Source organism: Sapajus apella, unplaced genomic scaffold (genome assembly GCF_009761245.1).
Source record: "Sapajus apella isolate SASKATOON/1434 unplaced genomic scaffold, GSC_monkey_1.0 scaffold1, whole genome shotgun sequence".
Classification (NCBI taxonomy): Eukaryota; Metazoa; Chordata; class Mammalia; order Primates; family Cebidae; genus Sapajus; species Sapajus apella.
The window spans coordinates 8,033,820-8,044,819 of record NW_022436941.1 but is presented as its reverse complement, the minus strand read 5'-3'; positions in this window follow the sequence as shown (position 1 = coordinate 8,044,819).

Genomic DNA, 11,000 nt, shown 5'->3' with positions numbered 1-11,000 from the left:
AAAAAAAAAAAAAAAAAAAGAAAGAAAAAAAAGCCATGTGTGGTGGCTCAGGCCTATAATCCCAGCACTTTGGGAGGCTGAGGCAGGCAGATCACGACCATCCTGGCCAACATGGTGAAACCCCATCCCTACTAAAATACAAAAAGCTGGGTGTGGTGGTGCGCACCTGTAGTCCCATTTACACAGGAGGCAGAGTCAGGGGAATTGCTTGAACCTGGGAGGCAGACGTTGCAGTGAGCTAAGATCACGCCACTGCACTCCAGCCTGGCAACAGAGCAAAACTCTATCTCAAAAAAAAAAAAAAAAAGAAGGGAGACGAAAACTCTTATCTGTTATAGTAGGCTATTTAAGGTTGATAAATCAAGAAACATCAGTGTAAGTTACTACTGGGGGATATGGAGATAATCACCAGGAGTACTAAAACCCAGAAGTGGCCAAAAGAAGCCCTATGGGGAGGAGGCCTGGGAGTGGGGATCATGGTGTCAGGGCACTACTGCTTTCCATTCCAAGCTCCTCTGTGCATGCATTGTTTTGATCAGAAGCTATATCATAGAGGGCTTTGTGAGCCATTGAAAGTAGCTTATGGAGTTTTACACAGACAGCCAAGTGATATGGTTAAATCTGCTTTCTGAATGGAATGCTCTGGTTGTAAGGAGAGAACAGAGTGCAGAGACAAGCCAGACTGGGAGCAAGGAGATTGGGTACAACGGGGAGAGGGGAGGGAGAACTGCAGCAGATGTCCAGGCTGTAGGTGATGATGGCCTGGCATAAGAATGGAGAGAGTAGGAGGGATTCAGGAGGTACTAAAGAGGGTGAAGAAGAAGCATGATGGACTCCCAGGTCTCTACCAGACCCCTATTGGGTGGGTGATGGTGTCTTTTTTGAGCTGGAGAACCCTGGGGTAGGGGAAGGGGGGTTAGGGAAGATAACCAGTTCAGTTGGGACATGTTCAGCTTGAGTCATCAAGGATGTGTAAGGTTCTTAATGGTCTGGCACCAACCACCCTCTCAACCTGTTTCTGCACTCACTCACGCCCCATTCACAACCCTGTTCTGTTACCGCAAACTTCTCGCTGTTCCACAAACACATTATATGTCTTTCCTCATGTTCATCTACCAGGAATGATTTACTCCCCCATCTCAGCTTGCAGAGCTCCTGATTTCAGCTCCAAGGTCATGTCTTCTCAAATGCTTTCAGACTCTCCCAAGGAGAAGCAGTCCTCCTCTGGGTGTCCCAGACAGCTGAAAGATCCCTCATCATTCATTCATTCATTTATTTGAGACAGAGTCTTGCTCTGTTGCCCAGGCTGGAGTGCAGTGGTATGATCTCGGTTCACTGCAAACTCTGCCTCCCAGGTTCAAGCAATTCTCCTGCCTTAGCCTCCCAAGAAGCTGGGATTACAGGCACATGCCACCACACCCAGCTAAGTTTTGTATTTTTAATAGAGATGAGGTTTCACCATGTTGGCCAGACTGGTCTTGAACTCCTGACCTCAAGTGATCCACCCGCCTCGGCCTCCCAAAATGCCAAGATTACAGGAGTGAGCCACTGCATTCCCACTGTTCCCACTGTCTATCTGTTAGCACATCTTCCCCCAGATCTCTGTTTATATATGCATCTTCTCCACCAGGCAATGGTTTTACAGAAGACAAGAGCTGTCACCTATTATCCTTTGTATTTTTAGCTCTTAAACTGGAAGTACTAAGGTGTTTCATCTTGTTTGTCAACTCTATCAGCTTGGGGATGGCTACATAGAATGCCACATGGAAGATGATTCCAGAAAGGTGCAGGCCATGCAGGGTGGTGATGGGGTGCTGGAAAGTGCATGGACAAAGGAGGAGGGAAGGACCAGGAGTTTTTCAAATGAACTAACAAGAAACACCCCTCCCAAGGGCTATAAAAAGCAACTGTTGGGCCAGGCACGATGTCTCATGCCTGTAATCTCAGAACTCTGGGAGGCTGAGGTGGGTGGATCAGGAGTTTGAGACCAGCCTGGCCAACATGGTGAAACCCCATCTCTACTAAAAATACAAAAAATTAGCTGGGCATGGTGGTGCATTCCTGTAGTCCCAGCTACTCAGGAGGCTGAGGCAGAAGAATCACTTGAACCCAGAAGGCGGAGGTTGCAGTGAGCCGAGATTGCACCATTGCACTCCACCCTGAGAAAAAAAAACAAAACTCTGTCTCAAAAAAAAAAAAAAAAAAAAAAAAGCAAGCAAGCAAGCAACTACTGGCCTGTCTCATCACATAAAATACCTCATAGAATGAGAAGACTTCCTTGGGGTGTGCATGTCTTTATACTACAGGGAAGTTTTGTTTCTCAAATGTGATCCACACATTAAGACTCTCCAATGTGCAGCCAAAGCCATGGCTTTAGTTGATACAGGCCTGGGCCAGATCTCTTCACAGCCTTGGGTCATCTGAGTTCAAGGGCCTGAGGAATGCCACTCATATTTCAGGATAGACTCTTCCATTCCAACAAGATTTGAATAAACCCATCATTTCCTTCTAACCTTCTTTATTTGTTTCCTGTAGCTGCCATAACAAAATACTGCAAACTGAGTAAGCTATTACAACAGAAACTTATTCTCTCACAGTTCTGGGGTCCAGAAGTCCAACATCAAGGTATCAGCAGGTCTCGCTCCCTCGAAAGCCTCTAGGGGAGAATCCTTCCTCAATCTTCCTCAGTTGTCCCAGCTTTTGGTGGCCACAGGTGTTCCTGGGCTTTCTTGGCAGCATCACTCCCATCTCTGTCTCCATCTTCATTTGGCCTTCTCATTTCTCCCACTCCATCTTCTCCTCTTCCTCTTTTTTTTTTTTTTTTTGAGACAGGGTCTCACTCTGTCACCCTGACTAGAGTGCAGTGCCCCAACCTCCACTTACCACAACCTCCGCCTCCCAGACTGAAGTGATTCTCCTGCCTCAGCCTCCTGAGTAGCTGGGATTATAGGCATGCACCACTACTGCCCAGCTAATTTTTATATTTTTAGTAGAGACGGGGTTTCACCATGTGGACCAGGCTGGTCTCGAACCCCTGACCTCAAATGATCCACCTGCCTCAGCTTCCCAAAGTGCTGGGATTACAGGTGTGAGCTATCATGCCCTCCTCTTCTGTCTCTTATAAGATACTTGTCATTGGATTTAGGGCCCACCTGCATGATCTAGGAAGTCCTTATCTCGAGATCCTTAATTTAATTACATCCACAAAGATCCTTTTTCCAAATAAGGTCACATTAACAGGTTCTGAGACATAGACATATCTTTGGGGTGGCTACCATTTAACTCAGTATACTTTCTGAATGGAAAATAACAGGTAGGACTGAGGATGGGTTAACTTTGAGATATAAACAGTTTCTCTTAATGGAAACAAACAATGGTCTTTACAAATTTAGACTGAATAGTGAAAAACTACCATGAAAAAGCAGCAGCAAAAAAGCCCCATCCTGACAAACAACATTAATGTGATTGTTTTTCTCCTCGCTGTCACAGCCACACAGAAGGCTCTGTGCAGACTGTGGTCTTATTGTCTCTCCCCTGGAAAGTTCCTAAGGCCCAGTATGTTGAGCTTTTAGGACACTAGAACATTGTGACATTTTGCCAAAATTTTCCAGTTACAAAATAAAGGATTATTTTGCCCAGGAAATTCTATCATCATTGCTAATGAAGAGAAAGATTGGAGAAGGAAGAAGAGAGGAAGAAACACAGTGCCATGCATAAATAACCAAGCCACAGCCTCTGACCTCTCACCACTAAGACAGAAACGCTCAGGAGTTTGTGTTTTAGAGACAGAAACTTATTCTGGGGGAAGCAGAGCCTTTCTTCCTGCTGAGTGCCCCCAGCATAAGCTGTGTTTTGTTGTTGTTGCTGTTCTTGCTCTTGCTCCAGCCAGTTTTATCTGGAACTGAAGCCCTATAGCTTCCATAATAAATTACTGCAAAGTGAGTGGCTTAAAACAGTAGAAGCTTATTCTGTGACAGTTCCGGAGAACAGAGGTCCACAATCCAGGTCTCAGCAGGGTCCCACTCCCTCTGAGGGCTCTACGGAGAATCCTTCCTCACCTAAGGGTTAGTACTGTCAATGTTTGTGCTAACTGTGCTATGCTTACTTCCATTCATCAATCTCTGGCAAGGTAACCAGGAGTTTACATCCTGAAAAGTTCCAGAGAAACATCCCTCTCCGTGGCCCCACGTCTAGCTCCTGAAATCATGGGACTCAAGCCACTTCAACCTACTGTGACATATACAAGTTTTTCACAGACTCTCACCCTAGGGTGAGAATCAGAACAGTAGACAGTAACCTCTACTCCCATTTTGAAAAGGAAAAATCTAAGTGATGAGAGTGACGTTGGTGGCATAGTGGTGACAGTGGTTATAGTGGTGTGCATAGCTGCTTTCCGATAAGATGAGAGTCACTGTTGTGTGATGAATTGTGACTGTTTTATCATTATCAAGTTATTGAACATAAGGTAGACAGTACCCTGGGACCCCATTCTGAAAAAGAAAAAGTGACCACAATCACTACTATGTAACAAATTGTTGCCATTCATTAAATATTTATCAAGTCCAGGCCTGGTAGCTCATGCCTGTAATCTCAGAACTTTAGGAGGCCAAGGCAGGTGGATCACCTGAGGTCAGGAGTTCGAGACAACCTGGCCAAGATGGCGAAACCCCATCTCTACTAAAAATACAAAAAATTAGCTGGGCGCTGCGGCAGGCACCTGTAATCCCAGCTACTCAGAAGTCTGAGGCAGGAGGATCACTTGAACCAGGAGGTGGAGGTTGCCGTGAGCCAAGATTGCACCATTGAATTCTAGCCTGGGAGACAGAGCAAGACTCCATCTCAAAAAAAGAAAAGGAAAAAGAAAAAATAAATATTTATCAAATATTTAGAGATATACCCCAACTGATGAGGACACAGAATCTTACTCCTTGGAACTTGGGCCACCTGAGGAATAGGTAGCAAAAAAGAGACCTGTATTCATCCCTGTTTTCATTTAGCACTGCCAATATTTCACTGATGCTTAGTTAGGTAAGTAAAATCAGTATTAGCAATGACTTTTTCCCCAGACCACACAGCCTCAAAGGTAGAGTTCACCTTCCTGTTTCCTTGCTCATTCTTCCGTGTCACAAATTATTCCTCTGAAGGCTGTAAATAAAGCTCTCCAATATTTACATAGCTGATGGTCTCAAAGTGGCAAGCAAGCATATCTTCCGAGACTCTGTAGACCTTGTAGCTGCTTGCCCACCCTGCCGCCCACCTCACGTCCTGCTCCTTCCACCACGAAGGCCTAACTTGACTCCTCGTCAGACACCTCCTCTCTAGAAAGGAGATTCTCAATCAACACCTGACTTTCAGTCTTTTACTACAGCTTACTTCAAATTATTTTAAGCTCTCTGCAAATTAGCTCTTAGAATTATTGAACGGGAAACCAGATAAACTGATGTTTAAGGATTTTTTCCTACCTTCAACTAAGTTAAATAGAGAGCAAATTAAACCTGGTATACTAAGACTGGTGCAGTGACACATGCCTATAGTGCCAGCTACTTGAGAGGCTGAGGCCAGAGGATCAGTTGAGCCCAGGAGTTCCAGGTCCAGCCTAGGCAACATAGTAAGAGTCCATCTCTAAAAACAAGCAAACATGGTACATTAGCACAAGAGTTTAGGGAATAATTGAGTTTTTTCTACCTGTCATCCTTTTTTTCTTTTTTTTTTTTCAAGACAGGGTTTCACCATGTTGGTCAGGCTGGTCTTGAACTCCCAACCTCAGGTGATCTGCCCCCTCTTGGCCTCCAAAGTGCTTGAATTACAGGCATGAGGCACCACGCCTGGCCCTACCTGTCATCTCTAAAGCCAGGACAAGGTTGTTTCAACGTGGAATGTTGTTGGTGGATTTCACATTTCCAAACATTTGGTGCTGTAATCTCCAAGCCCATCTGCATGGGGGATATGGTTTGGTTGTGTCCCCACTCAAATCTCTCTTAAATTGTAGCTCCCACAATTCCCACGTGTCATAGGAGGGACCCCACAGGAGGTAACTGAATCACGGGGGCAGGTCTTTCCCATGCTGTTTTCGTGATAGTGACTTAGTCTCACCAGATCTGATGGTTTTATAAAGGGGTGTTTCCCTGCACAAGTTCACTCTTGCCTGCCTCCATGTGAGACATGCCTTCATCTTCTGCCATGGTTGGCCTCCTCAGCCATGTGGAACTGTGAATCCATTAAACCTCTTTTTCTTTATAAATTACCCAGTCCTTTTAAAGCTAATCCTGGTTTAGAGTGAAGCAAAAAAAAAAAAAAAAGAGAGAGAGAAAAAAGAAATAAATTACCCAGTCTTGGGTATGTGCTTATCAGCAGACTGGCAACAGACTAATACAATGAGAAACTGCATGGAATAGAAGTCTTACCTCTGAGTTGCTGGTTCATCCACCTTGAGCAAGCAGGGACTCCATTTCACAACTAAAGAAATGGTTATAACAGCACTTTGAGCCAGGCACAGTGACACGTGCCTGTCATCTCAGCAACTCGGAAGGCTGAGGCAGGAGGATCACTTCAGCCCAGGAGTTCTAGACAAGCCCAGGCAACACAGCAAGAGTCCGTCTCAAAAAACAACAACAACAAAAGACCAGCATTTTGCAGGCCTCTCAGATTAGGCCCTTCCTAATTCAGACACTGTCCCACGTGAAAGAAAAGGTGACCCCAGGGAACACGTATTCTGTTTTATGGAATGAAGTGTTGCCCATTAAAAGAAAAAGAAAAACTGAGCTCCTAAATGTCCCATGGGTAGAGAAGCAGGTAGACTCTTTTAAATACAAACTCATATCTGAGAATAAAAGAGTCTGAAAGGGATGACTAAGGATGGGCAGCAAAGGGGACCAACTGCTTGAGTTTCATGAAGCCAGGACACAGCTTTCCAAGTCTCCATGGACCAGGCCTGTGGCTCCCTACCTCGCAACCAAGCAATAGTCTGAGCAATCAGAGAAGCAGCAGCCTGAAAAATGAACTGCAGAGGCAAAAACTCAGTCTACAGCAGAAACACGTGAGCTGACACCTGTCACTCAGATTTAGAAATAAAGTTCTTTTGTCCTCAGAGAGAAGTGGGTTTAATGAGCTGCAGGCACGAGAGAGGGCCCCCTTGCTTCCCTTGAGCTGGAAGCAAGAACAAAACACGATTTGTTCCGGAAGTTGTGACCGCAAAAGCTTGATATCTGGGCAAAGTCCCTTTATAGCCATTGCTGGGCAGCCCATCCCCCTCAAGTCCCTGGAGCTCCAGCCTACTGGGGCCTGAGGAACTCTTCTTTACAGATGATGATGCATTGGTGAGACATCAGGGGCCAAAGGTGGCAGGCTGCGATGGACTAAACCCAATGGAAGGGACCAATTTATACTGCCATGGTAGGGGAGAAGACATTCACAAACATTAAGCATCCACTAAGGCTCTTGGTGGGGCCTAGGCGTGGGGGTCAGAGGGTAGTGTGGATTGGAATAAGTAATATAATTGTAATTATATAATATACATAATTTAATATAAGTGTAATGTAACATAGTATAAGATTTTGAAGTTATTTTATTTTATATTTAAATAATGTGGCTTTAAAAATTATAGAGGGCCTCTACCCTGATCTGCTTCATATTTAAGATACTGAGAGGCTGGGCGCGGTGGCTCAAGCCTGTAATCCCAGCACTTTGGGAGGCCGAGGCGGGTGGATCACGAGGTCAAGAGATCAAGACCATCCTGGTCAACATGGTGAAACCTCGTCTCTACTAAAAATACAAAAAATTAGCTGGGCATGGTGGTGCGTGCCTGTAATCCCAGCTACTCAGGAGGCTGAGGCAGGAGAATTGCCTGAACCCAGGAGACGGAGGTTGCGGTGAGCCGAGATCGCACCATTGCACTCCAGCCTGGGTAACATGAGTGAAACTCCGTCTCAAAAAAAAAAAAAAAAAAGACACTAAGAACAAATAGCCTTCCTATTTCATTCTCCATGTTCAAAGCACATTATGGAATTTTACCCTTGCTATAAATATACATTTTATATTTGATTTTCCTAATGTTGCGGGCGAACTGCCGGGTCACTGGAAGAATTGATTCTCTGGCCTCACTGGCAACAGGGCATCGAAATTTAAAAGCAGCCTGGGGAACTGGATGTCATTGGCATCCTTACTGTAATGTTTGCTCAACCTACAAACTTATCACTTAAAATATTAAAGCAGAGAATGTTCAGATGCACAAGCATAAATAAAAGTTTAAGTGAGGTATTTGTGAAGAGTTTTTCCCAACTTTATTTATTAAACATTCAGAACATCAATTTTAAATAATCAGCAATCTAACTTTGCATGGTAAATGAGCACAGGCAGGTAGCCTGGGGTTCTAGTTTGAGCTCAGCAAGTTATTAACTGTGACCTTGGCCAAGTTTCTTTATGTAGCTCAGAGCCTAAAGTCTGTTAAGCACTGTCAATAAACTGCTCGTACTAGCAATTCCTGTTCAATCAGTATTCAATCCTTGTCTATTCTTAGTGATCATGAAATCACCATTGCAAAATTATAACTGAGACAGTGAAAAGAGACCTGACCTTACCAACTCCATCTTCCTTCTAACCTCCAAGTTGCCCTTGTTCATTCCTGAGCATAGGCCAAACTAACTTTGGGAGCAACTTAGTTTATAGTTTACAGTTTGAAACAAAAATGATAACAGCCCTTTCCCAAAATAAACTAGACTGCCTTTGTAGAACTAACAAATTAGCAGAAAGATTAGAAATTATGGTTTAGGAGTCATGCAGCTGGAGACTACAAGATTCTAAACTTCCCCCAATTGCTCCTGGGTATAACATCACTATTGTAAAGCCTAAGATCAGTGCTTGAGAGATTTTGCAGACCCTGCACTCAATAGATCAGCTGGCACTACCCAGACTGGTAAACTGGCTCATCCGGTCTTATAGCCCCCACCCAGGAACTGACTCAGTGCAAGAGGACAGCTTCAACTCCCTATGACTTCATCTCCAATCTGACCAATCAGAACTTCCAATTCACTGGCTGTCTACCCACCAAATTATCCTTAAAACTTCCAATCCCTAACTTCTCAGGGAGACTGATTTGAGTAATAATAAAACTCTGGTCTTCTGCACAGCCAGCTCTGCGTGAATTATTCTTTCTCCACTGCAATTCCCCTGTCTTGATAAATCGGCAAGGTGAATCCATTGGACGGTTACAGTCAAAATTAGTTCACCCCACATAAAGCAATAATGATCTTTAACAAAGGAATGCTCTTCCTCCTCTCTCTTCTTGGAGACAGGAGATGATAACAAAAGTCCAAGTGGAGGCTTCACTACCTATGAGATCATGGAAATGACTTTTCAAGAAACACAACTGGTCCAGAAAAGGCTAGGAAAATAAAACATAAAAAGTAGCTATTGAAATGAAAATTACAACCAAGGGAATATAACTTTAAAAGTGAAAACAAGGCAATATAATGCAAGCTCTGTTTTTGAAATATCTTTGGTACCCATCCACTGTCCAAGCTGGATAAGCCCTACCATCTTCCACAGGTCCCAGGGTCCCCTCTTCCACCCATTCACCACATCAGCCTTGACTACAGTAGTATGGGTTATTAGCAACACACAGTCTAATCCCATATGTACCAAATGGTATAGATGGCTGTGTATATATCTATGAATATACTGAGAAAAACTCCTCACAGCATAAACCAAAAAATATCGAGTGGCTCTCTGACATGTGACATGTTCTTTTTATATTTTAAAAACTATTGAGAATTGAAAAAAAGTATTACTTTTATAATCAGAAAATAAAGCTATTTTTAAAAAGAGGAAAGCAAGCTTTCAATGACATTCTACTGCAAACAGGGTAAAGTCCAAACTACCATTTAAGGTCCTCTACCCATCACCCCAGATTACTTTTCCAACATTATATTTTTCTGTATCCCTGGCACACACCCTGAACTTCAAACACGCTCAACACTCTTTACCCTGAATTCAGCCTTCACAGTCCTTCTTTCAAGCTTTCGTCTCTCCTGCTCTCATAACCTTCCTCTTCCCCACCTTTCCCCACCCCCTTGCTCCCCCTCTCCCCTGGTAAGTACCTGGAGCATTCATTTCATTTGGTTGTGTCACATAATTAATTGTATTTAATATGTTTTTCTCTTCTCCACTAACCAGTAAGCTATTCAAAGGCAGGTTATGTCTTCTTCCCAGAGTATCTGGCTTACAGTCTTGCACCCAAAGATATCCAATAGATGTTTGCTGAAATAAATTATTGAGCAAGTGCAGAGCATGACATTCCTGAGACAGTTGCAGAAGGCTTTGCAGGGGTGGGCCTTGAGGTGGGTTTAAAGAATGGATAAGGCAGGCCAGGAGTCGTGGCTGACGCCTATAATCCCAGCACTTTGTTGGGTGAGTGGAGGTGGGTGGATCACCTGAGGTCAGGACTTCCAGACAGCCTGGCCAACATGGCAAAACCCTGTCTCTACTAAAAATACAAAAATTAACTGGGCATGGTGGCACATGCCTGTTATCTCAGATATTTAGGAGGCTGAGGCAAGAGAGTGGGAGGCAGAGGTTGCAGTGAGCGAGATTGTACCATTGCACTCCAGCCTGGGCAACAAGAGTGAAACTCTCTCAGAAAAGAAAAAAAAAAAGGTTCAGCACCGTGGCTCATGCCTGTAATCCCAGCTCTTTGGGAGGCCAAGGCTGGTGGATCACAAGTTGAGGAGTTCGAGATCAGCCTGGCCAACATGGTGAAACCCCATCTCTACTAAAAGATACAAAAAATTAACTGGATGTGGCAGCATGCGCCTGTAATCCCAGTTACTCAGGAGGCCGAGGGGGGAGAATCGCTTGAGCCCAGGAGGCAGAGGGTGCTGTGAGCTGAGATCACACCATTGCACTGGGCAACAGGGCAAGACTCCACCTCAAAAAAAGAAAGAAAGAAAGGAAAAGAAAGAAAGGAAAAGAAAGAAAGAAAGGAAAAGAAAGAAAGAAAGGAAAAG